Below are 24970 nucleotides of genomic sequence, written 5' to 3' on the forward strand. Positions count from 1 at the left end.
GTTTTCTTTTAGAGAGATTGTTTAATTTTAAAGAGATTCTTATTCTTGTAAACATAACCTATCCAGCGCTGTTGATAAGATATGTGATAGAAAAGATTTCGCTTTCGACAATCTAAATAACAATAATAAAAAAATTGTTACCAAACCATAACTACAGCTAAATTCCAACAAACCACATAAATTTTAACAAAGTTGTTTTCAACACATCCACAATAGCAGAATGACTGAAAAATCATGAGTATTTAAATAACTGGAAGACCAGACGAGATGACAGATGTCTGGACAACTGCCAGATTGTGGCCCATTGAAAACACCAAGGTCTCAAGGTCTTCCTGGATGAAGATGTGTATTTTCAGATGTCTAGTTCAATATCAAATGTAATTTAATTCAAAATTAAAAATAACTGAATTGATCCCTTATCACCATAAGGTTCATCATATACATCTTAGGACTTCGTATCAACAGTGGCTGCAAGTTGTCTTTGATTACTTGTGGCTCTGCCCACCCCATTTGGGATTACGGGCGTGAGTTTATGTATGTATGTATGTAACTGAATTGAGAATTGAATGTGGAGGAAGCAAGAGAAGTAAGTCAGGATCGTAGCAAATGGAATTTCATAGTCACTGCTTTCCCCGATGGGAAATAGGGGTGAGTTTATGTAATTTCTTCTTAAATTAATTTAAATTTAAGAAGAAATTAATTTCATAATTTTTACTTCTGTAATGCTGAGACAATGTATTCATTTCATAAATTCCATGCTAAAACAGGTAATTATGTACACAGGACTACAAGTCTTGGATTACTCATGGCTCTACCCACCCCATTAGGGATTACGGGCGTGAGTTTATGTATGTATGAATGTACTTAGTAAAATGTTTCATTTGAAATCATTTTCTAGGATATTTCTTTTTCCAATTAAGATCTGAAGGAAATACATGTTTTGAATTTGTGTTCTTGTAAATAAATGATTGATTATGATTATGAATTGGCCCTTAGTTAAGTATTTTGCTATTAAGGACGTATATAAACATATATACATAAACTCACGCTTATTTCCTACCAGGGTATGCAGAAACTTGAAATTTGGTTTGCTTTGATACTGACATATTTCTCTAACCTCCACATTAGTCAATCAAGTATATAAAAATAAAAGGTAAAAATATAAAAAAAGAAATAGTTTAATTATGTAAAATTGATAAGTATGTATTTTTTCAAATACTTCCTGTAAATGTTAAGGCTAAAAACAGAGACTGAATCTTCCACTTGATATTGACTGTGAATCATCCCCCTTAGTACACATTTGTTACAATGTTACAAACACTCTGTATAGGGTATATTAAGTTATTAAACACTTTGTAAAGACAATGGAGACGTGTTACAATTACAATACATTAAACTGTATTATTCATTCTTTCTACACAAATGGAGTAAAGAACAAAAACCTTTTTATTCTATTTGATTAATTGTTGCTGCTTAGTGTTTAGCAGTAAGGCTGCCCATTATGCTTATTTTATTCGTTTGTAGATGTCCGTCCAGTGCCATAAACTGTGTCTGTGCTATAAATAATTATAATTTGATTGAAAAGAATATCTAAGAAGTACACATACATACATAAACAGCCTAGTATACGTCCCACTGCTGGGCACAGGCCTCCCCTCGATCAACCGGAGGGGGTATGGAGCATACTCCACCAAGCTGCTCTACTGCGAGTTGGTAGAGGTGTTTTTACGGCTAATAGACGAGACCAACTGCTTAGCGTGCCCTCCGATGCACGGAATCATCTTACTTTTTCAGACAATCAGGTGATTCAAGCCTGAAAAGTCCTTACCGAACAAAGGACTGTCTCACAAAGTGATTTCGACAATGTCCCCATCGGGAATCGAACCCGGACCTCCAGATCGTGTGCCTAATGCGCTAACCACTAGACCACGGAGGCTGTTATCTAAGAAGTATTCAAATAAATTTGGATCACATTCAAAGTTCAGAAGTTCAAAGTTCAAAGTGACATTATATATAGAATTGTGTTGCTACCTGTATTGCTTCTCTTTATTTTGATCACAATACTATCATCACCAGCCCATTAACGTCACCGCTGCTGGGGCATGGGCCTTCCCTATGAATGGATAGGTAGATCGGGCCTTAAACCATCACGCGGGCCCAGTGCGGATTGATGGTTATTAACGACTGCTAATGCAGCCGGGACCAACGGCTTAACGTGCCTTCCGAAGCACGGAGGAGCTCCAGATGAAAACTTTTTTTTGTGGTCACCCATCCTATGACCGGCCTTTTGCGAAAGTTGCTTAACTTCAACGATCGCAGACCGAGCGCGTTAACCGCTGCGCCACCGAGCTCCTCCGAGGCCCACTGGCCTTATTGCCTGTTATTAAGACTAGGACACACAAGTACAAACCGCATTATACTATCAATTATCTAGCTATGTGACGCACATTGCTGTCTGTGTACAGATGGCGGGTAGAGATACGTCACGAAGCCCTGCATGAGACGGTACTTGCATAATAAGAGTTAAGAGTAGGTGTGATGTCGACAGAGACAGACACATACACGGATACATAGCCATTAACTCCGAAGCTAGAGTCATGCATACATACAGTCATGAGCAATATAATGTACCCACTTTAGGACTCTGTCGCACTAACATATTTGACATTTAGTGAGACTTACAGTTCAATTTGTCAAAAAAGTTAATGTGACATGGTACCAAAGTGTATACATATTAATGCTCGTGACCGTACATAAACTCACGCCTATTTCCCACCGGGGTAAGCACACTATACGCTAGAATTCCATTTGCTTCAAAACTGACACACTTCTCTTGCTTCCTCCGCATTCATCAATCGTTTCACGCACGCCGGTTCAGAGTCTGTACATCCTTCTAGGTCTTCCTCTGCCAGCCCTGCCACCAACCTTCGCTTAGTATACTGCTTTCGTAATCCTATTATTCTTCATCCGCTCTACGTGCCCAAACCAACTTAACATTCCCTTCTTTCTCAATCTTAGTCACTATATCGTCTTTTACACCACATCTCTCTCATCACTATCACACTGTTTCTCACATACACATTTATAAAGATATAATCCCGTGGTTTAAAACTCGTTAGCCATATTATTGTATGTACAATATCACGAGTAATATATGAACACTTTGAAACCATGTCACATTAACTTTTTTGATAAATTAAACCGTAAGTCTCATTAAATGTCAAATATGATAGTGCGAAAGGGTTCTAAAGTGGGTATATGATATTGCTCATGACTCTACATTGTATTCCACACACCAGACTGCAGACAACCCTGACACCAGGGTTGATGAGGTTGGTCATTGATCTCACAACCCACACAAGAGAAAAATACCAACTGTGACTGCAAATGTGTTCTTGTGACTTGTGATCCTGCCCACCTCGATAGGCATTACGGACGTGAGTTTATTATATCTACAGATCAAGTGTAACCTATGCCTTCGTCGCATCATGTCATAGAATAAAGAATAAATACTACGTAGAACGGACACTCCGCCCGCATTTCGTATCATGAACCGAATTAGATTTACCTTACTCAAGCTGGGTCTCATTTCAGTCTAGACTAAGTTAGCGCATGCGTATTGTCTATCTCGCTCGCACATACGCGTCAGACGACACATGGTTAAAACGAGATTTTTGTACGGAATGTCCAGTCTGATCATGATGCACTATACCATAGACAATATTATGCAGATATGCAGGAAGTGTGAAGTGTGCTTTGTAATGGATATTCATTGTGCTGTTGATTCAAAACTCATGTTTACAATTAAATAAATACAGTAATTACTATGTTTATTGTTATTGCAACGTGTAAACTATGTTGCTTGCATGTTCACTGCGACAGGAACATGCTTATCTTTATTGTATTTTAATTAGTTTTTTTAGTATTGTGGTAATCAGTTGACAACTAACTTACCACTTTTGATACTGTTTTATGAAGATATCATAAACCATATGGTGACAAGTAATCACCCCAGCGCCTATATAAAGATCCATAATGTCAAGAAAGATCACAATAGCATAGAGTAAGGTATATTTTGTTAACAAACTTCACATTGGATTGTTTTTTTTTTAAAGCGTTTACGTGGTTTTGACTATAAAGTGATGAAGCAGTTTAACGCATTGTGGTTTTTTTTTCGCTCCCAGTCCTGCATAGAAGCTTAAAATCAAGTATAACTCTAAACCGGTTTGCATGAAGATTTAATGAGAGTGGATGAAGGGAAAGCGGTGCGTTAGAATCGTGTTTGCTGCCTAGCACACAGTGATGTGTCGTTCTCGAGAATGTGCCCACTTTAGGTATGCTCCCTGCAGCCGTTCCCGCAAACATACATACATACATAAACTCACGCCTATTTCCCACCGGGGTAAGCAGAGACTATAGAATTCCATTTGCTTCGATCCTGACACACTTCTCTTGCTTCCTCCACATTCATCAATCGCTTCATACACGCACGCCGGTTCAGAGTAGATCGTATTGAACCTTTTCTAAGGACATCTCCAATTTGATCATCGTAAGTCCTTCTTCTTCCTCTCATCAACTTTCGCTTTATATACCGCTTTTGCAATACCGTTCCCGCAAAACTTATGTAAAAAGAGCTTTATTATGTAACCTTTAGGCAGAGTACAAGACAAAGTTGAATTTGAAAAAGAAAAGCAACCAATTTCCTTACTATGAAAGAGAACATTCCCACTTTGGGAACATTCCCGCGAACTTTTTTTTTTTTGACGTGACTTATTGTAGATTTGCCGCAGATGGCATTAACTACTTGGCCGGACAAATGGGGAGCGCTGAAGGCTCTCACCCGGTACAACGTTTAAGACAACAGGCCTGAGGGTGCCCAGTTGGGCGCGAACCTCGGCTCAGGGCGTCGTCTGAGAGGAAAAATATTTGAAAGAATTAATCGACCCTAGCGGGTCGATAGCGATAAGCGCTGAATGAGGGAAATCGTCGACCACGCCGGCGGGGTCGGTATCGGGGTCCTGAAGTGTTTGGTGTCGCGAGCTGATTGGCTGCCTCTATGGCTAGAGTAATCGGATCGTCGGGATAGTAATCGGGTCGTCGGAATAATTCCCGCGAACGGCATATCACTTCTACCACAGTGAAGGGCTTATTACACCTACCTGTCCGACAGGCTAGATGCGTTAAGGTCACGGTGGTTGACATGGTTACTCCACACCAACTCGCTCGAGACAAAAAAAAATTGGCAAATAGCAATTTTTGTTTGTTTTTAGTGCGGGCGAAACAGTCCGTGCGCGCTCCCACTTACCTCTTAGCGACTTGCCCCCACTTAGACCAAAGTGAGACGCAGATTTTTTTTTGACTTAACCCGCAAATGACATTAACTACTTGGCCGGACCAATGGGGAGCGCAATGGGTCGATAGCGATAAGCGCTGATTGAGGGAAATCGTCGACCACGCCGGCGGGGTCGGTATCGGGGTCCTGAAGTGTTTGGTGTCGCGGGCCGATTGGCCGCCACGTGAGACGCAGAGGGGGTGAGGTAAATCTTGACGCGCGAAACGAATCGGTGCGGGGCGGAGAGTGTCCGTTCTATAGGTACGTAGTATTATTCTTTATTCTATGGTTATGTGTAACATTAATAGGCGTGATACTATGTTTGTACGTATCTGAGCCTAGAACCCTGATCCAAAGTGGTATCGTAGAATACTTTTTTTTTCCATTTAATTGAACGTTTGACCCTCATTAGCACACAATGCTGCCACCGCCTCCTTACGTCATTCGCTCGCAAGGATGATGCGTCCAATGATAATATATTATAATGAAAAGAGTTCAATTGGCTATTATTGCTGAATATTTTCTATCAATTGACTTTTATCACTGAGCGCACGTTTCAATCGATGTTATTTTTTTCTTTAATCAAACGGTTGTATATCCGGCGTGCGATTGATGAATGTGAAGGAAGCAAGAGAAGTGTGTCAGGATCAAAGCAAATGGAATTCCATGGTACCTATCTGCTTACGCCCCAATGGGAAATAGGCGTGAGTTTATGTATGTATGTTGTGTATCTAAACATAACATAAACAGCCTATTTTTAAGTTTTACTTTTAAGTTATATGACAATAATAGTTTATACTTACAAGAAGCTCGGTGAAGTGTGGGTACTTAGTTCATCTTGCGATGGATGTACCTCTGACTACCCCCATTGGGATATAGTAGTCAGCTTATGTTGTGTTATATGTTATAGAATAAAAATAGTACTACGTACTGCGAACACACAAATGGCGTATAAATAAAAAATAGTTAAAAATAGTTAAGTCTCCTTTTGTAACTCTTTCCTTTTTATTTTGATGTAATAAAGTATATTTGAATTAGAATTTGAGAGCAAAAGAGTTTCAAAAGCGAATATCATCATCATCTCCCTAGCGTTAGCACAAGACCTGCTCATATACATTGAAGATTTGACAGGTCCGGTTTTTTATAGAAGCGACTACATGTCTGACCTTCCAACCCGCCAAGGAAAATCCACCCTATTACAGATTAGGTTACATACCTCCTAAACACATTTCTCAGGAATGGGTTTCCTCACGATGTTTTCTTTCACCGCTGAGCGCGTGATAATCATTTATGTTCCAAACATGAATTCGAAAACAAATTCGACAATCATTGGTTTAGGCCCTTGCTGGGATTCAAACCTGCGACCTTACAGTGAGAGCCAAGCGTTCTTTCAACTGGGCTACTCCTCAGCTAGTAGGAAATAACATGTCATTGAAATAATGAATATTCACCTTGAAGTCTTTTAACACTTGGTTCGTGAAAGAGTTATTAGCGGATACAATATTTGACAACCTCGTTGCACCTATAGGTGTAAAAATTTGAGTCACGAAACGCAATATTATTAAGATTTGTCTGTAAAATGTTTTGTCGGGTATGCCCATAGAATAGATAAAGTCCATTTTTCTTAAGTCAGAAACATGAATTGAACGAGAGCTTGGCATAAATTAAAATACGTTTATCTTTATTTATTTTTTTGAAAAATGTCAGGAAGCCGATGTCTTCCTTTAAGGTTTTAGAAGCCTGTGTTTGTACTAAAGGAGAATGTTCATCGAAGTATGGACCCCGTACCATGTTGCGTCATGGTTGCATCAAAGTCAAACTTATTTTTCCGTAACCTAGACTTATCTAGCAAGGATCAAAAAAGTTTTTTTCAATCCATATCCGGGTTTCGGAAAGAAGTGGACATGAAAATCCTAACCTATAACTTCGTTTCAGGCGTTTCCTTATTATAAACATATTTTTAAGTTAAGAAATGAAATCCCCTATTCGAAATTCCGAATCCTTTGGCGAAATTATGTTGAAAATCGTGAAAAATATTTTGGTAGTATTTTGAATATTTGATGCATGAGAAATCTTGGTACCATTCGTGGTCATTCTCCTTTAATCTATGACGAAGAACCGTCCCATTCCGAACCATTAACATTCAACAGCAAGAGAGATAGCAATAGACAATAAACGCGCGAAAAAATCATAGTCTATGACCGAATCACCAATCGAACATTTCCATAAACACAATTATGCCAACAATGTAACTATAGCGCGATTGCTAGATCGACTATCAGCTATTAAAGTTTTACGAGCACGATTTCGAACCTTGGACTTCGAAGGTCATCAGAGCTTACTCCCAGCGACGGCGGGAACTAACCAGTTCCTCGGGAATGTGACCGAATTATAATCATACTTCCTGGTTAGCTTTAGTAAAAATAGAATCGGTTGCACCATAGACTTCGGAAGCATATTATTGGGCATAACACAACACAAGCTCACGACTATATCCCAATTGGGGTAGTCAGAGCTACACCCATCGCAAGCTGAATGAAATACGCACGCTTCACCTAGCTTTCTGTTAGACCAACGTGGTGGTAAACCGTATCGCCGTCTATAATGGTCGAGCCAACTGTGTTAATGAAAATTCAATTTAAAATAAATTAATAACTCATTGATGCAAATCCGGTAGTGGGTTCGAAATGACGCTCCCTGTTTGAGGAGCAAGCCGGTGCACCACTGGGCCACAGTAGATCTATAGTTAATCAGTAGATAGGAAAGTTACTTCAAGGTCACGCAAGGAGATCCCTCCTTATCAAAGGAAAGCTAAAAACCTTAGTATGATCGGCTATTTATCAAAAAATACCTACTTTTGTATGCAGTCATCATCACCAGCCCCTTAACGTTCCCACTGCAGGGTCACGGGCCTTCCCTATGGATGGATAGGGAGATCGGGCCTTAAACCACCACGCGGGCCCAGTGCGGATTGGTGGTTATTAACGATTTTGTATGCAGCGTTCTTACTAAAACTAATGGTAAAATTGCAGCCTATCACATAAAATATACACTACCGATAAAGTGGCTTTGGAATTTGAGAGGCAGTAGAGCTATCGTACGTAGTTATCTGTTTGCAGGAGTAGTAGAAAAAGAGAGTGGGGTTGAATCGGCGTCAACGGTTCTCATATAAAATGCGCGTTAGGGCCTTTCCAACTTCTTTCTCCTATTCCGTGGATACGTCTCTGTAACTATTCAAGCAATTACTGGTTTTGCGTAAGTATGACGCAGTTCGAGGTTACATAAATATAAATGGGGGCGTGTTCATGCGTCACCTGGTGTTGCTGGATAGATTGGCGCCCCTTGATTTATGACTTTCGAAATAGATCAGCTACTTCCTATGCGAAAGTTTTTTCGATGTTGTTTTGCGAGTAAAGCCATGGCAGCCCAGTTGGAGGAACGCTTGACTCACACAGAGGTCGCAGATTCAAATCGCAGCACTGGCCTAAACCAATGATCGCCATGTTTGAAAGAAACCCATATTCCAGAGGAATGCGTTTAGGAGTTGTCTGATCTAAACTGTATTGGGCTGGTTTTCCAAGGTCAGTCTTTTTTGGAAGGTCAGAGGTAGTCGCTACTATAAAAACCGGACCTGTCAAATCTTCAGATTAAGTAAGCGGACCCTGTGAAAAACGGAATAACGATAACGGCTTCGGAGATGTTTTCCTGCTTGAGTGCAATTTCTGACAGGTCTAATATCCGCGTTTGAAGTCTGGAGCATCAGTTTTATCATATTTATAGTTGTTTCCGTATTATAAATGTTAGTCGATGCAGTAGTGACGCAAATCCTAAACAAAACTATGGAAAGTTTCACTTGAAGCATGTTAACATTGTCAACGCCCGATATTTCTTATTACATGAGACACACTGACACACCTCGGACATTCCATACAAAAGTTTCATTCTTACCGCGTAAGTGTGTGCGAGATAGACAGTCCGCACCCTTACTTAGCGGCTTACGGCCATTTAGACTAAAGTAAGACTCAGAGGGGGTGAGGTAAGGGGTGCGGGGCGGAGAGTTACCGTTCTAGAAGTAGTATTATTCTTCTATGCTCGAGTTAATTGTGAATTTGTGACAAACTCACATCTACATTTCTAGTTTGTCAATAAGGCCTATTCGGGCTGATACAAACTTAACCTAATTTTAATTCGTCAGCTCTTAAGCTGTCCTTTACTCACAGTAAGTGCAAGAAAGGGATAGAGTTTTTAGTCCTATCAAATTAAGTTGGTAGTTGCCCTAATGGACACCATTCTTCGCTAGTCTATTCGTCTTCATCATCCTTTCAAACATACAAACCATGAAAACAAATACTCAAATAAATCACACTCCGAAACGACCTCCGTGATCCAGTGGTTGAGCGTTGGGTCACGATCCGGAGGTCCTAGGTTCGATTCCCGGTGAGGACATATCACAAAAATTACTTTGTGGTCCCTAGTTCGGTTAAGACATTACAGGCTGATCACCTGATTGTCCGAAATTAAGATGATCCGTGTTTTGAAAGGCAAGTTAAGCCGTTGGTCCCGGTTACTACTTACTGATGTAAGTATTAGTTACATGAGGCATGTCAGGGGCATCTGGCGGCTCAATAGTACAGTGTTGATGAGGTTGGATAAATCACAAATCAACTACAAGATTATTGATGAGCTCAGTCATCTGAGACGTGCCTCCTTCTATTTTTGAAAGTAAACAACTAAAAACGCAACACGTGACAAAAAAAGTTCAGAATTAAACTGTTCAAAGTCTAAAAACACTATTTGCCAGAAAAAAAAATGCTCACGGAATCTCGTCGCCAAAAACATGTCAAATGTGGTGGCGTTAAAGCATAGACCCTTGGCACACCTCTACATTTTTTTGTACGTTTTCTTGTTCTTAAATACATGTCTTACCTAACCTGGCAACTTTTATTTCCTTAACTAATTGCATTTTCTTTTAAGAACTTGTTCTATTTTTTACATACTTCCTCGACTTATGCTTGGCTGGAAGAAATAGCTTTAATATAAATTGTAACCTATTTTGTGATTTGTGATATGTTTTATATTATTTTATGATTATGATTTTATTTAATTTCATGTTATTTGATTTTATTTTATTCATTACTTTAATTTATTTGAATGTTTTATTATGTAAATTATGGATCACTGTAATCTGAAATAAAGTAATTTATTTATTTATTTAATTAAGCGAGATTTATTTTTATTTTGATGCAATAAAGTATATCTGTATTGTATTCTATTTTAATATGGTATCAAATTATTTTAAATCATGATAAATCTACCTTATCATATGTATTATAAGTTTTTCATAATGCACTTTACAACTTGTATTCCTTATAGTAAAAACCATTTAAGTCACACTCTGATGTGATTTAAATAATAAAATTAACAGGCTAATCGCAATAGACAAGCTGATATCTATCCAGGTCTAACTTGTCTCATTTTTTATTCGGAATGAAATTAATTTAAAGAATTTGAGCTTTTGTCGAAGAACGGCGACATGACAAGACGTCAATTTAAAGACCTTTTCAATTGTGAGAATTCCCTTTGAGACGTGAATTTCAAGAATCTAGCGAAGCCAAACAGCAATATAATGTGTAAGTTTTGTTTTTATAGAACTTACCAACTCACAAAGAGAAAATTTAAATCGAAAACATTTCTGACTCGGACGGGACTTGGACCCACAGCTCTTGTCAAGCCGGGACGAGCGTGTTAACCATTACACCACCAGGTCCTCCTCCTGTCCATGCGAAATTCTTCCGATCATGAGCCGGCGCCTTCTAGCTAGAAATTTAAATTTTCTGTTTGTGAGCAATATAACATCATGTTCTGCTCGGAAAATACGTTTATCAGCTATTTTAGTAGAACATCATGTGACGGCATGCTATGAGCCCATTGTGTGTGTTTACACATGAATCTGGCACGCCAATCTCCGGTTGCTGGGAATCGCTGTCAAAGCACAACACTTCTGAGTAATTCATGTTGGAGTGCATTAATCATTTATCATCGTAATTTTAGCTAGGTATGTTATATTAAACCTAGCTCAGCCGCTAGTGGGGAGCGGAAAGTTGCTGTTCTGTTCGTTATTCTATGCTCAGGCAAACCCCGTTCACTTCATACAAAAAACTTCGTTTTACACATTTTTGTTATTTTTAGTAAATGAAAATAATAATATTCACTATAAGCCTTTATTGCGCTATCTCTAGGCGGCAATACAAAAGTCAAAGTCGACAGATGTCAACATAAAAAACACATTCGTTTAATAAACAACTTGTGAACGGCATGTTCAGTTACACATCCGAAACATCCCCTTCTCTTTAAAAAGAAAATAATAATAAATTAGTTTACAATTACAACAAACACTTAGCTTTTATAATTAACTATAACATGTAGTCTTGAAGGTGATGTGGAGTATGTCTTATTCTACGACTTCTACGAAGGGGTTCTGGAGCTACATCTGCAGAAACCACATGCGGGTTTTCTTCCCTCCTCTCAGGAACTACTGCTGGAGAAGTATCTTCAGACAACTGCTGGGCTGGTGATGAAGTTGGCGATGCAAACAGATGAAATCCCACAAAATCTCTAGACGTCTGTTCATTTGGTGAAGAGTTTGGGCGTTCCTTGTCCGTAGAAACAATTGAGGAATTATAGTTACCCAGAAAAGGCCTTATATGTATTCTATCTCTTCTGTAATCTCTGTTTTCGATTCTTACTATATATGATCTGTTATTCAAAACTTTGGTGACCTCACCAAAACTCCATTTCTTGCTTATTTCTGGTTGTAATTGTGTTGCTACCTTCTGTCCTATTTTTAAATCTGACAGACCTTTACTCTTCTTGTCAAATACTTCTTTCATCTTTTCCTTTCTTTCTTTTATTTTAGTAGGCACATTGTCTACCACTTTGGGTTTCAGATGTTCCAGCAAGCATGGGAGACCAGTACGTGTTCTTCTGGAGAATAATTTTTGTACTGGACTAGTAATATCACATTCTATGGGCACATTCCGCCGGTGTAGTAAACAGTACCATAAATCTTGTTGTGTTTCCATGCTCTGCAAAACCAATCTTTTTGCAATCTTTACTGTTGCTTCAGCCTTCCCATTAGATTGTGGATGATGTGGTGATGATGTTACATGTTCAAAATTCCACTGAGAGGCAAATTCTTTGAAATGCTCATTGTTAAAATTTGTTGCATTATCTGTACACACTAACTGTGGGATGCCATGACGAGCAAAATTTTTCTTACAAACCAGTATGATTTCATTAGCTGTCAGGGATGATATTTTATCCAGCTCAAAGTAGTCAGAATAATGATCTACCGTTACCAAAAACTTCAAGTCACCAATAGAGAACACATCCATGGAAATATATTGAAATGGATAAACCGGAATATCGTGACTAATGAGAGGTAGACTTTGTTGACTGGGAAAATTTTTTGCACGAAATAGGCATTTGTCTACATATGTTTTTATGTCTATTGACATTCCCGGCCAGAATACATTTGCTCTTGCTAGTCTAAGACTGCTTGCTGTTCCATTATGACTGGTATGAATTTTCTGCAACATATCTTGTCTCAGACTGGGTGGTATCAGAACTTGGTTATTTCTGAATATCATTCCTTCAGTTGTAGACAGTTCGTGGCGATACTTATGATAACACCTCAGTGATTCTGGTAACTTAGATATATATCTAGGGAAGCCATTGATAATGTATTCTATAAGCTGCAGTAAATCACTATCTTGTAACGTCTCTTCCTCAATTTTTTTTAAAAGCTTATCTGATATTTTTAAATACTTAATGCTCGAAATTTTGCTGATTAATTTAAAAATTTTTCTTTCCTTAATCTTAGCTTCCAAATCATAGTCATTAATTTCTTCAGAAGCAGGTGCTCTAGATAAAGTATCAGCCACATAGTTGTCTTTGCCTCTTATAAATTGAAGTTCAACATTGTATTTTTGTAACGTCAACAACATCATCTGTAATCTTTTAGGTGCTTCTACTAGAGGTTTATTCATTATATTGATAAGCGGCCTATGATCCGTTTTTATGACAGTTCGACCATTGCCTGCAACATACTGATTGAATCTCTTACATGCAAAAACCACTGCTAACATCTCTTTTTCAATTTGTGCATATTTCTTTTCTGTAGGAGTTAAGCATCTTGAAGCAAAACATATAACTTGGTTATCTTGATACAAAGCTGCACCAAGTCCAAATTCACTCGCGTCACATTCAATTACTACTTCCTTATTGACATCAAAATATCTTAACATTGGCAGGTTTACAATTAACTTCTTTAGATTCAGAAATTCTTTTTCTTCTACGTCGGTCCATACAAATTCCTCATCTTTTCTAGTCAATCTTCTCATGTTAGTGGCTTGCGCACTGAGATTTTTGATGAACTTGCCTAGATATCCAATCATACCTAAAAATCGAAGTACATCTTTACTGGATGTAGGAGCTGGCATATTATTAATAGCCTCAACCTTAGATTTATCCACCTTCAAGCCTTCACAAGTCAAGACGTGGCCATAGAATTTTACTGATGTTTGCAAGAGGCAGACTTTCTCTTTGTTTAATTTGCAGTTGATTTCTCGCAGTCTCTGAAGTAAATTCTCGAATTTTATATTGTGGTCCACAACAGCTTCTTCATATGTATCACCAACCCCATAGATCAGAATGTCATCTGCTATTACTTCAATGCCTTGTAAATCTTTCAGTAGGCTCATAAGCTTCTGCTGGAAGATCTCTGGAGATGAGCTGAGACCGAAGGGTAGACGGAGCCATCTGTAACGACCAAAAGGTGTCCAAAATGTAGTGAGCTGACTGCTACTTTCAGTTAAAGTACACTGCCAAAAACCCTTCTTTGCATCGACAGTGGAAAAAACTTTAGCTTTACTCAATTCAGGTAACATCTCATCCAAGGTTGTGAATTGGTAATTTGGTCTTTTTAGAGCCTTGTTGAGAGGTACTGGATCCAAACAAATTCTCAATTTTGAATCTCGCTTGACAATTAAAATATTATTTACCCAATCCGTGTGTTGTGTTTCTTTCGCAATAATTCCATCCTCTTCAAGCTTCTCTAACTCCTCTCTCAGCTTCTCACGAAGGGACATCGGAATGCGGCGAGCGGGCTGAATACGAGCAGGTACTGTATTGTCTATCTCCAATGAAACTTCATCTGGAAGACTGCCATAACCTTCAAAAACATCTTTATATTTTTTCATTATCTCATGAACATCAGTGGTTGTGTGAGATGATACTGTTTCACAATATTTAATAAATCCGAGACGAACACAAGCCTTTTCGGACAACAGTGGTGTATGCTGGACATCTACAATATGGAACTTTATTTTGTATGTTTTCCCTTGTCTCTCACATTCAAAAGTGGCTATTCCATAATCCAATATAGAGGAACCATTGAAGCATTTTAATTTATGGGATGGAGCTTCCAAATCATTAAAGTCTTTATGTCCAGTAATATCTTTGTAAAATTGTGCTCCCATTACACAAACCTGTGCTCCTGTGTCCAAAGTACAATAAACATTCTGCCATCTATCTTTAATTTTTAACTTTAAAGGGGCTTCAACATGACCAGATTTTTTATTTGTGCGCACTTGAGAGATATAAACACTGTCGTCAGAAGAATTATCCTCCTCTTTAATTGTTTTCACAATGTTGCCCTTCTTACAAACTTTTTTAAAGTGGTTTCGTCCATTACATAGTTCACAACGTTTACCATATGCAGGGCACAGTAATTTGTTAAAGATATGCTTTCCACCACAAAACTTACACTCTTGAGCATCACCCATTGGTTTCTTTCTCACATCTCTTTTGGTGATTTTATTAACCTGCTCTTCTGCCTTATGCATATCTGACAGTTGTGCTGTGGCGGCTTCTGCTGACCTGCATATTTCTATGGAGGAATCCAATGTCAAGTCCTCCCGTCTTAACAATTCCTTTATAACTTCACCATCCTTAATACCAACCACTATACGGTCGCGCAGTATCTCTTTTTCTTTGTCACCATAATTGCATGGTTTAATAAGTTTTCTCAAGTTTAATAGATACTCGTCAAACGTTTCGTTTGTTTGATTTCTAATGTTAAATAGGTATCTAGAGTAGATAACGTTAGTCTTTTTTATCATAGATTCTTCAATTTTCTTAAAAATTGTTGTTTCTGATTGCTTGTCACTCTCTGACATGTCAAACTCCATGTACTTTTTCATAGCTGCTCTCCCAATAGCACTAATGAGCAGACCAGCCTTAACCGCTGTTCTATCAGGTCCCCATTTGTTCATACCTGTCGCTACGCAGTAATTCTCCCAACCATTGCGGAAATAACTGAGGTTATCAAATGGTTCTCCAGTTTCTACCTCTAGAGGTTGCGGCCAAGGCACACTAACAGTGCTTCTCATTTCTGCTGAGCTGCTACAAGAAGCCATTTGCTGTTGGAGCGCTGCGATCTGTTGCTGCATGGAAGTCAACAATCGATTTTGTTGATCCAGAAGAACTTTGTAATCTTCTGTAGACATTTTCACAGGGTTCTTTCACTCTGACACCATGTTATTTTTAGTAAATGAAAATAATAATATTCACTATAAGCCTTTATTGCGCTATCTCTAGGCGGCAATACAAAAGTCAAAGTCGACAGATGTCAACATAAAAAACACATTCGTTTAATAAACAACTTGTGAACGGCATGTTCAGTTACACATCCGAAACACACAGACACTATGCATTGACATTATCGTACACGCGCATCTGTGTGTGTGACGTCTGACGCCATACGATTGAAGTCTAAACTATGTTCGGGGGGGGGGGGGGGGGGTAAACCTAGCTCAGCCGCTGGTGGGGAGCGGAGAGTTGCCGCCGTATTCGTTATTCTATGCTCAGGGTTATCCGCCATTCTTATTGAGAAGAAAATCTTACGAGTTCCGAATTCGTTCACAAGGTGTTTGCAAACATGATCTATTTATAACCGATCCAAATTGCTGGCCCAGATGTATTCCGATCCTGACTCCGAAATGCTGAGATGCACCAAGAAATATTTTGGAAGATCACGACTAAATGGCATTTCATAGGTAATGAGAAGGGATGAAAAGCATATTACGAGGAAAGCTATGAGTTTGAATGTGGATGAATACAGACTAGGGGACATTCCAAGAAAGTGTGGATGAATTGTGGGAAGGATGTGTATGAAAGGTGTGAGTACTGAGATGACGACTGACAGCAATGAATGGAAGAAGAATACATGTTGTGCCGATCCCACTTAGAGGTGGGACAAGGGCTGGAAGATGATGACAAAAGACGGCTATATTTTAGCCAGCAGAACAGCAGCTTCAATACATTTTATTATATTGAGTCCACCAACCTGCTGTGCAGCAGATCGGTTATCGAAATTCCTGAAACCCCACGCCCCAGGTTTCGATTTACCAGATATACGAGTGTATTTGGACTACGCTATGAATAATGAACTGGCTAAGGCGTAACAAGGCGACATGCAGACGTTAAGCGCATTATCGTGTGCTTTGGATATTGAGCATTTCATGCACCTGTTAGTGTTAATGCCCTAACAATTCGAGTGCCATTAAACTGGAAACAAATATAAACTGTTATTTCATTTTGGCAAACGTAACGAAGTATCAGAATTCGTAATGCCAAGTCTAAGGTCGACTTTAGAACTGGTCTCCAAGCGAGTGCTCAGCTTAAAGCTAGGCAATATGGTTTGTCCTCGGTATCTCCGTAACGGTCTGAGATCCTGTGGTTGAATGTTTGGCTCACGATCCGGAGGTCCCAGGTACGAATCCCGGTGGGGGACTTGCAGGCTGCCCCTACAGACGCTGTCGAATTCTAGCATACATCGCAGTAAACATATCCAATTTATTTCTACTGAAAGAACATAATTAATCAAAGTTGTGCCCGTTAGTATTACCACAGGACGGTTTTCCGGTTTCGATAGCATAATATTATTTGACGCTATTTCATATTCATTTTGTAACAGCTTGTTATTGCTATAATTATATGGTTTAATGTTACAAAATGAAACCCAAACGTCTCTATTCCTCGGCATTAATTTTGCTTGAGTTTTTGTTACGGACTTCGCAAAAATAGCACGAAAGTCCTCTATTGAAACTTAACTATTGTAAATTTTGAAGTTTTATGAATATAAGTTTAAAAACTAAAACCCGACTAGGGAAAAATCGCGTTCTAAAAGGTATGAAAGAAGAAAAATATCTGTGTAGTTCTTCCAAATTGTGAGTTTAGGAGATAGCCGTTGTCGTATGACGTGGTAAGCAAACTCTTACTCTCACACTCTCGTGGTAATCACTATTTGGGTAAAAATTAAAAAGGAAGGAAAGGATGATAACGTTTCATAAAAACAAACAGCATATAAACAGGTTATATACAGCCCACTGCTGGGCACAGATTCTGATGTCCTTCATCAATCATTCGAGGATGAACAGCTGTTACAAATACTCACCACGCTCTTACAAACCACACTGTGGGTTATTGGATAGATAATAAGATACATAACATTTCACGCGACTTTTTTCCATCAAAATTTTATTACTTGTCTAGCGAATCTGTCATGAATTCGCGTTGCGTTGGCGCCGAGTCGAGCCCGAAATAACCCGGCAAATTCAAGGTTCACCCCACCGCCGAAGCTGCTTGAAGAACGCACAGGTTATTTATTTTAGTCGCTTGTTTTTTCCTATGAGTTACTGCTGATCATATGTGTTTACGTTTTGGTAATATTTTTATACTTTTCTGTGGTTTACGCCGCAATTTATTTTTTATGCCATATTTCTACTGGGTTTATGATGCGGGTGTAAGTGGTAGAGTTGGAAGGCGAAGGCCTAGGTAGGCCTCCTCAAGGCAAAAGTGAAAAGGCACTTTCTAGGTGGTCTTACCCCATGTAAGATTGTGGTCAAATGCTTTCCTATCTTCCATAAAAAAAAACTAAGTACTTCACTTTAAAAATTATAACAACTTTTTAAGTACAGAAGATAAACTTTCGAAATAAAAATAGCTCGAAATATTACTAATGTAATGTTTAACAGTTACAAAGAAAGCTGATCACAATATCTATAAAACTTTTTTTTTGTATTTTATGTCTCTAACATACATAACCTCACGCGTATTTCCCACCGGGGTAAGCAGAGACTATGGAATTCAAGACATACTTCTCTTGCTTCCTCCACATTCATCAATCGTTTCAACACGCACGCCAGTTCATATTAGATCTTACTGAACCTTGTATAAGGACACCTCCAATTTGGTCAATGTACGTCCTTCTAGGTCTTCCTCTGCCAGCCCTCCACCAACTTTTGCTTTATATACGTCTCGGCTCTGCTTTCGTAATCCTATTATCCTTCATCCTTCATTTTAAATTTCGAACTTTATATTTTAGAAAAATAAATGAAAGTGTTTTACTAAGCCTTGCGGCCAGTGTAGGAAGCCAAATGTCGCCACCTATCTAATCCTTTGACTTCCGAGTAATTTTATTATAAGGACAAGTTGTGCTTTATCATGTTATCAATAATAAAACAATCACCACTTCCTAGCCTGTAAGGGAAGTGAACACACTTGACACTTGACCAGGAAACTAGACAATAAGCACCAAGTTATACCTATATTCAGCTCTACTTAATAATTATATTACTAGGCAGTATAGTTCGTTATTAACATCCTGTCGCCTTAATCTAGATACACCATCTACCTCCTGCTAGTTCATCAATGGTAGACACTAGCAACTTGGTTACCTATATGAAAAAATATCTTTCATTTGACAGCTGTCAAATCATTCGTTTTGGTTTTCCCCGAAGGGCAAGGCAAAGGGAACTATGCCCATAAAACCATGTCTTATGTATTTTTTTTCTTGATGATGATTAATGAAATGATGAAAGGTGATGACGATAAATGATGAAACCTAAGCCCTCACCCCCGGAGCAGACTCCGAACCCCAAACAAATTAACTCAAAAGTACGTATAAACTTTTGAGTTATGAAGCGGCTTGTTGGCACCAAGCGAAAATAGATAGGTACACTTTGTGTATTGAATATTCCGATATAATAACACTATCGCGAATGTTTTCCGACTAACTTAATGCGATCATTAACCACAAAACACCACTTCTTGTTAATTATTTAGATTATTCAATGTAGAAAGCAACTGTCCCGTTTCCGTTCTCGCCAAAAAGAGTCTCAAATCATTCTCTTTGACAGCTGTAGTATTTAGCGTTCCACAGAAATTCAAACTTCCATTCAGCCAGTGCATTGTTTACGTTTACATCTATTCAGCAAGCGGCCTATTCCGTTAAACATAAAAAAGTAATAATATTCTACGCCTAAGACGTACCATGTCAAGGTCGAGAGTCGAGAGACTCGCTTCCTTGCGTAGCCGTCACTAATGTAGGGCTGTCCACAATGATAATAGTTTCTGATCAATGAAGGACTTCCAGTATACGTTCCGCTAAAACAATATAGATGGCGTTCTACAGGTTTAATGTGATAATTAGCTATTTCCTCATTGCTCGGGTACATAATTATTCAAAAATATAATGTAATGTGTAGTGTAGAGGCATAATGTAGTAATAATTGTTGCTTGATATTTGGATCAGATATGTTATAGATATTATGTTGCTACCTATATTGCTTGTCTTTATTATGGTCTGGGTGTAATATCAAGGGTCATCATTTATACCCAAAAATAAAGATAAAAGATGCATATGTCTGTTATCCATGAAATTAGAAGGTCAAACGAAGGTTACTCTGTACAGCGCCATCTATGTTTTAGTAATTACATATCGTCGATTTATTGGAAAAATTACATTCAGATATTATTTTTGTCAACAAAACCTCATAATAGAGACGCTACTTTCAATCCAGTTAAAAAAGTCTGGTCACAATTTTCATTAATTGTAGATTTGTGTGGTCGAACACTGGTTTTCCCAGATACAGGCCTTTGTGCTTAGTTTGGATCAACAGAGTTTAACAATCGTGTACAATCTTTACCCAACCGTTTCCTAAGTGTAAGATGTAACTAATTTAAACTTGTACTTGTCTTGCACCATAATGAATATATTTATTTATTATTATTTGCCTTTTTGAAAAATGATATCAGACTATGTTTTAACGCCAACCATGTATGTCGCCATCAACCCTAATCACCGACCAATAACCAGTCGTGTCGGAAGCTGCTCAAACGAGTGGCGTGTGCGCAGAAACGACGCATTTCGCACAATCATTGCTATCAATTGAAATGGACTCTGTATGTTACGCGTTTATTACAATTAGCTACGAACACGCCTTGGTTTGTTCGTATTAATTAATATTGACAATTTGACAGGTCTGTCCTACATAAGGATTGACAAACAATTCCATTGAGGATGCTTTGATTTGTTTTCATTTGTCTCATACATAACGCCTTCCATGGTCTAGTGGTTGAGCGTTCCGCTCACAATCTGGAGACCTCGGGTTCGAATCCCGGTGGGGACAAATCACTTTGTGATCCCTAGTTTGGTTAGGACATTGCAGGCTGATGACCTGATTGTCGAGAAGTAAGATGATCCGTGCTTCGGACGGCATGTTAAGCCGTTGGTCCCGGTTACTACTTACTGATATAAGTACGTAGTCGTTACTTGAGTCACGTCAATAATAAACCTGACACCAGGGTTGATGAGGTTGGTTATCCACCTCACAGCCCACACGATAGAAGAAGATTTGTCTTATACCTAAAGTTTTCTTGAGTGTAGATAGGTCGTTTGAAGGTAGTATTGTCATAATAGTTAATATAATTCCTTGCTATACCGAGATTGGTGCAAATTCCTGTAAACACTATCTTTACCTTTCATTTTCTTATCCGCCGAAAAGGAAAGGGACGGGTAATCGACAGGCATAAAATTTATGGAACACACGTCATTGGCCAATAACCCGACAGAATTAAGTTGACAGCACACGTGTAATGGTTTGCATACCAGCGAGATATCTATTTGATTCGCCCGGGTTATGCGGTAACTCACCGCCCCGATCGAAGAAGATCATACGTGTTGAATCTAAATTATGTTTTTGGAACATATATAAAAACTTCTGGAATGTTTATGTACCAATAAGAATGAATACACACAGCGAAATACAGTTTATCTGTTATAGGAAAATAATTCTAAACAGGAAACCAAATCTACATACATACATACATACATAAACTCACGCCCGTAATCCCTAATGGGGTGGGCAGAGCCACAAGTAATCAAAGACAACTCGCAGCCACTGTTGATACGATGTCGTAAGCTGGATATGATGAACCTTATGGTGATAAGGGATCAGCCTATCGCCCATAACATTAGTCCATAATGTTAGAGGACACAATCCCTCTGTCGGTTTTTACGACATGCCCGGGAAGACAAGCAGCGGAACGTTTTCTATGTTTTTTATTTGCTCCCAAAACAGCATCAAATCCACAATCTTTCTAATGAATAACAATGTCTGTACACGGACTCGATCCTTGGTCAAGTGAAAGTGAGCTTGCCCTGACAACTCACTTGTAACCTAGCCATAAGCTGACGTCATGTGACGTAATATAATGTAAATCTCGCCGGAAGTGACACACCCACCAACAAACGCCCACCAAACGAGGGTCATGCTGATATAATAACACCACACGGCAATAATTAAAACACATAATACCGGGTTCTTACCGCATTAATCAGGGATTTGAGCCTCCCGACATTTCAAAACTGTTACAACTTTACAAGTCCCATCCCATCGTAGTCCTACGGGGTATAACGTAGAACCCTTGTCCAGGGATACGGGTGAAGACCTCAACGGTTGCAGTGGCGAAGATGGGAGCCATCGGTACGGCAATGCAGGACGGAAGGGACAAGTCACAGGGACTGTAACCTGGAACCTGACAGAGGGCAGCAGTAACTGTCAGTACTATTCAGAGGCGGAGGACAGGAGTCCTAGTATGGCTTTGTAATAGACTGCTCTGGGCGCCATCCCACTTGCGTCAGACAGAGTACTGCGGGGCGGAAGGCAAGAGGGAAACCACTGCCCTATTTTTCCCTAAAAAGTAGCATGGAAAATGCTGCACCGACAAGAGCGTGGCTCTTAAATTGATGATGATGACAAGTCCCATGATCACGGGACGACTGACTTTCCAAGGTTCTGTCCACAAAACTACATTCTTTATAATTCTCTATTCAAAGTCTTTCACTGCTCATGCTGTCCGTCTGTGGAATTCTCTGCCTGAAAGCATTAGGAGAGCTTCGTCATTGGAGATTAAAGGGCAAGTCAAGGCGCATTTCCTAACTTCTATTTCCTCTTCATCTTCATAATCTATATACTCCTTTTCATCCATAGTATATGTAGTAGTTTAAGCGTTGATATTTATTTATTATAACAATTATATGTGTATTTCATGTAGTTTATATATACGCTTATATACTCATAAACTATCTTTGTATTTATTTTTATACGTACAAGTCAAGTATTTCCATGCTGCACTATCCCGCTATAATAAGATAATAATAATAATTATTATTTTATTAACACTTAGGAAACATCAGTGGGTAAAGATAGTACACAATTGTTAAACTCTGTTGATCCAAACTAAGCACAAAGGCCTGTATCTTTGTGTGTGGCGTCCTTTTATAATAAACAATTTCTATTCTATTCTATTCTAAAATCAGCATTCGACCACACAAGTTGAGTTAAAAGATAAATGTCTCCTATACTTAAAGGTCGCCTGGAAGAGATTGCTACTTAGCAATAAGGCCGACTATTGTAATAATTCTATTTCTCTTTTGTTTTGTATTTTTCTGTTTATGCAATAAAGTATTTGTTACGTTATGTTCTTTTTTACTGCGTAGTCCATCATAAGACCCATCAAACGCGACATCATGATGGGCGTTATCTCTTATCGTCTCTCCCTGTCCACTTGTCTCTCTAGCTGCATGATGTCAGTAAACAGGACCTTGTGTACGTTTTAATTCTGAAATGTGTCAAGGAACAGTTATGCCAAGGTTTGGTTTAGAATTACCAAGTTTCCAGTGGAATTTGGACTTTTACGTACAGCGTTGATATTCTACATCTGTTTCTTTTATAATTTTAATGCATTTGTGATAGCCGTAACAAAAAGGTTTAATACGATCTACTCTGAACCGGCGTGCGTGTATGAAGCGATAGAGCGAGGAAGCAAGAGAAGTGTGTCAGGATCGAAGCAAATGGAATTCTATAGTCTCTGCTTACTCCGGTGGGAAATAGGCGTGAGTATGTATGTATGTGATAGCCGTGTTCGGAAAACGCGTGGCTTATATTGTAATGTCACGGGTTCGAATCAGCTCGGAATCTAAACCACTGAACTCGACTTATGAGTTTGAATAAAGAAAAAATAAAAAAAAAGAAATAAATAAAGAATAAAATATTTAAACAGTTTGAATTCATATTTGGATCACAGGTAATTGATATCACGTGGTTTCTAGGATCTCGGCCCGGTTAATGGCAATAGGCATTATTATATCGGACTTAAACATAGCTGACGAGTAGGTGCGTATACTATACACCTCTGCCTACCCCTTCGGGGATACAGGCGTGATTCTATGTTATGTTAGTATGTTTATTTCTGGGGTAGGCAGAGGCCTCCCGGACACTTTTTTTTGACGTGACTTATTGTAGATTTGCCGCAGATGGCATTAACTACTTGGCCGGAACCCGGCACACTACTTTCGATTGTTGGACTCATAATTGGTCATTTTAAGAAGTGGATATTCCAAGAGTGCTCATTTCTGTAAGTAGGCATTCTGAGAAGTGATCATATGCAATTGGGTAGTTTCCTAGGTCAAAGATAAATTATGAAATTCCGATTACTAAATAAAGACAGATCTAAAGGTGATAAAAACGCTTCCTTTTTCAAAACTGTAATAATAAGGTGCGACGTTTTGTCACGTTTTAGTACGACGCCACAGGTTGCTATTTCATACAAACTCCATAGTAATTTCGTGTTTTGACATTTAGTAATAAGTAACTGATTTGACTAGTTAGAAACTACCCTGGTCATTAAATACCGAAAGGTTCTGTGGCGGAATCAGCTAGTTCCGTCCATAACCAGCGGGCTAGCTGTGACAGTTCACCCACGTCGCCAAAGTTCCTTAGGTATAAATAAGTGTATATTCCAAGTTAAGTTTAAATTGCACTGTTGCACAGACACGGAAAGAAAGACGTGTCCTTGATAACGCCACCCGGGCTGTGATTGCTATTAACGTCACGTCACGTCACAGCGTAACAAGATAATGCACTTCCAACTAGGAAGTGCGTCTAAAAAAAGCTATATAGCTATGTTTTATTCGTATGTTTATGTCCTTTATATATGTTCTTGTGCAATAAAGTATTATTGATTGATTGAAAAGCTGATTGCAATCTTTGCATTAATGACACCCATTTATTGTCGATGTTCTATATTCAAACTTCTTCTATCGTGTGGTTGTGAGGTGGATAACCAACCCCACCGACAGTGTCAGGATTGTTATTGAGCCGCCAAAGGCCCCTGACATGATCTAACCTAACGGAATAACCGAGAGCAACGGCTTAATGTGTTTTCTGAAGC

General features: G+C 38.8%; 2 protein-coding genes and 1 long non-coding RNA gene across 4 annotated transcripts in view; 1 reads left to right on the forward strand and 2 right to left on the reverse strand.

Moving 5' to 3' along the window:
- The window catches only part of LOC126376344 (uncharacterized), a 140487-nt gene that overhangs the window by 109283 nt on the left and 6234 nt on the right, over positions 1–24970 (reverse strand). The gene's annotated exons all lie outside the window — the stretch shown is intronic.
- The window catches only part of LOC126376216 (protein I'm not dead yet), a 65058-nt gene that overhangs the window by 16167 nt on the left and 23921 nt on the right, over positions 1–24970 (reverse strand). The gene's annotated exons all lie outside the window — the stretch shown is intronic.
- LOC126376238 (GPI transamidase component PIG-S) overlaps positions 1–24970 on the forward strand; it is a 73947-nt gene that overhangs the window by 303 nt on the left and 48674 nt on the right. The window lies entirely within an intron of this gene.

Source organism: Pectinophora gossypiella, chromosome 20, assembly GCF_024362695.1.
Source record: "Pectinophora gossypiella chromosome 20, ilPecGoss1.1, whole genome shotgun sequence".
Classification (NCBI taxonomy): Eukaryota; Metazoa; Arthropoda; class Insecta; order Lepidoptera; family Gelechiidae; genus Pectinophora; species Pectinophora gossypiella.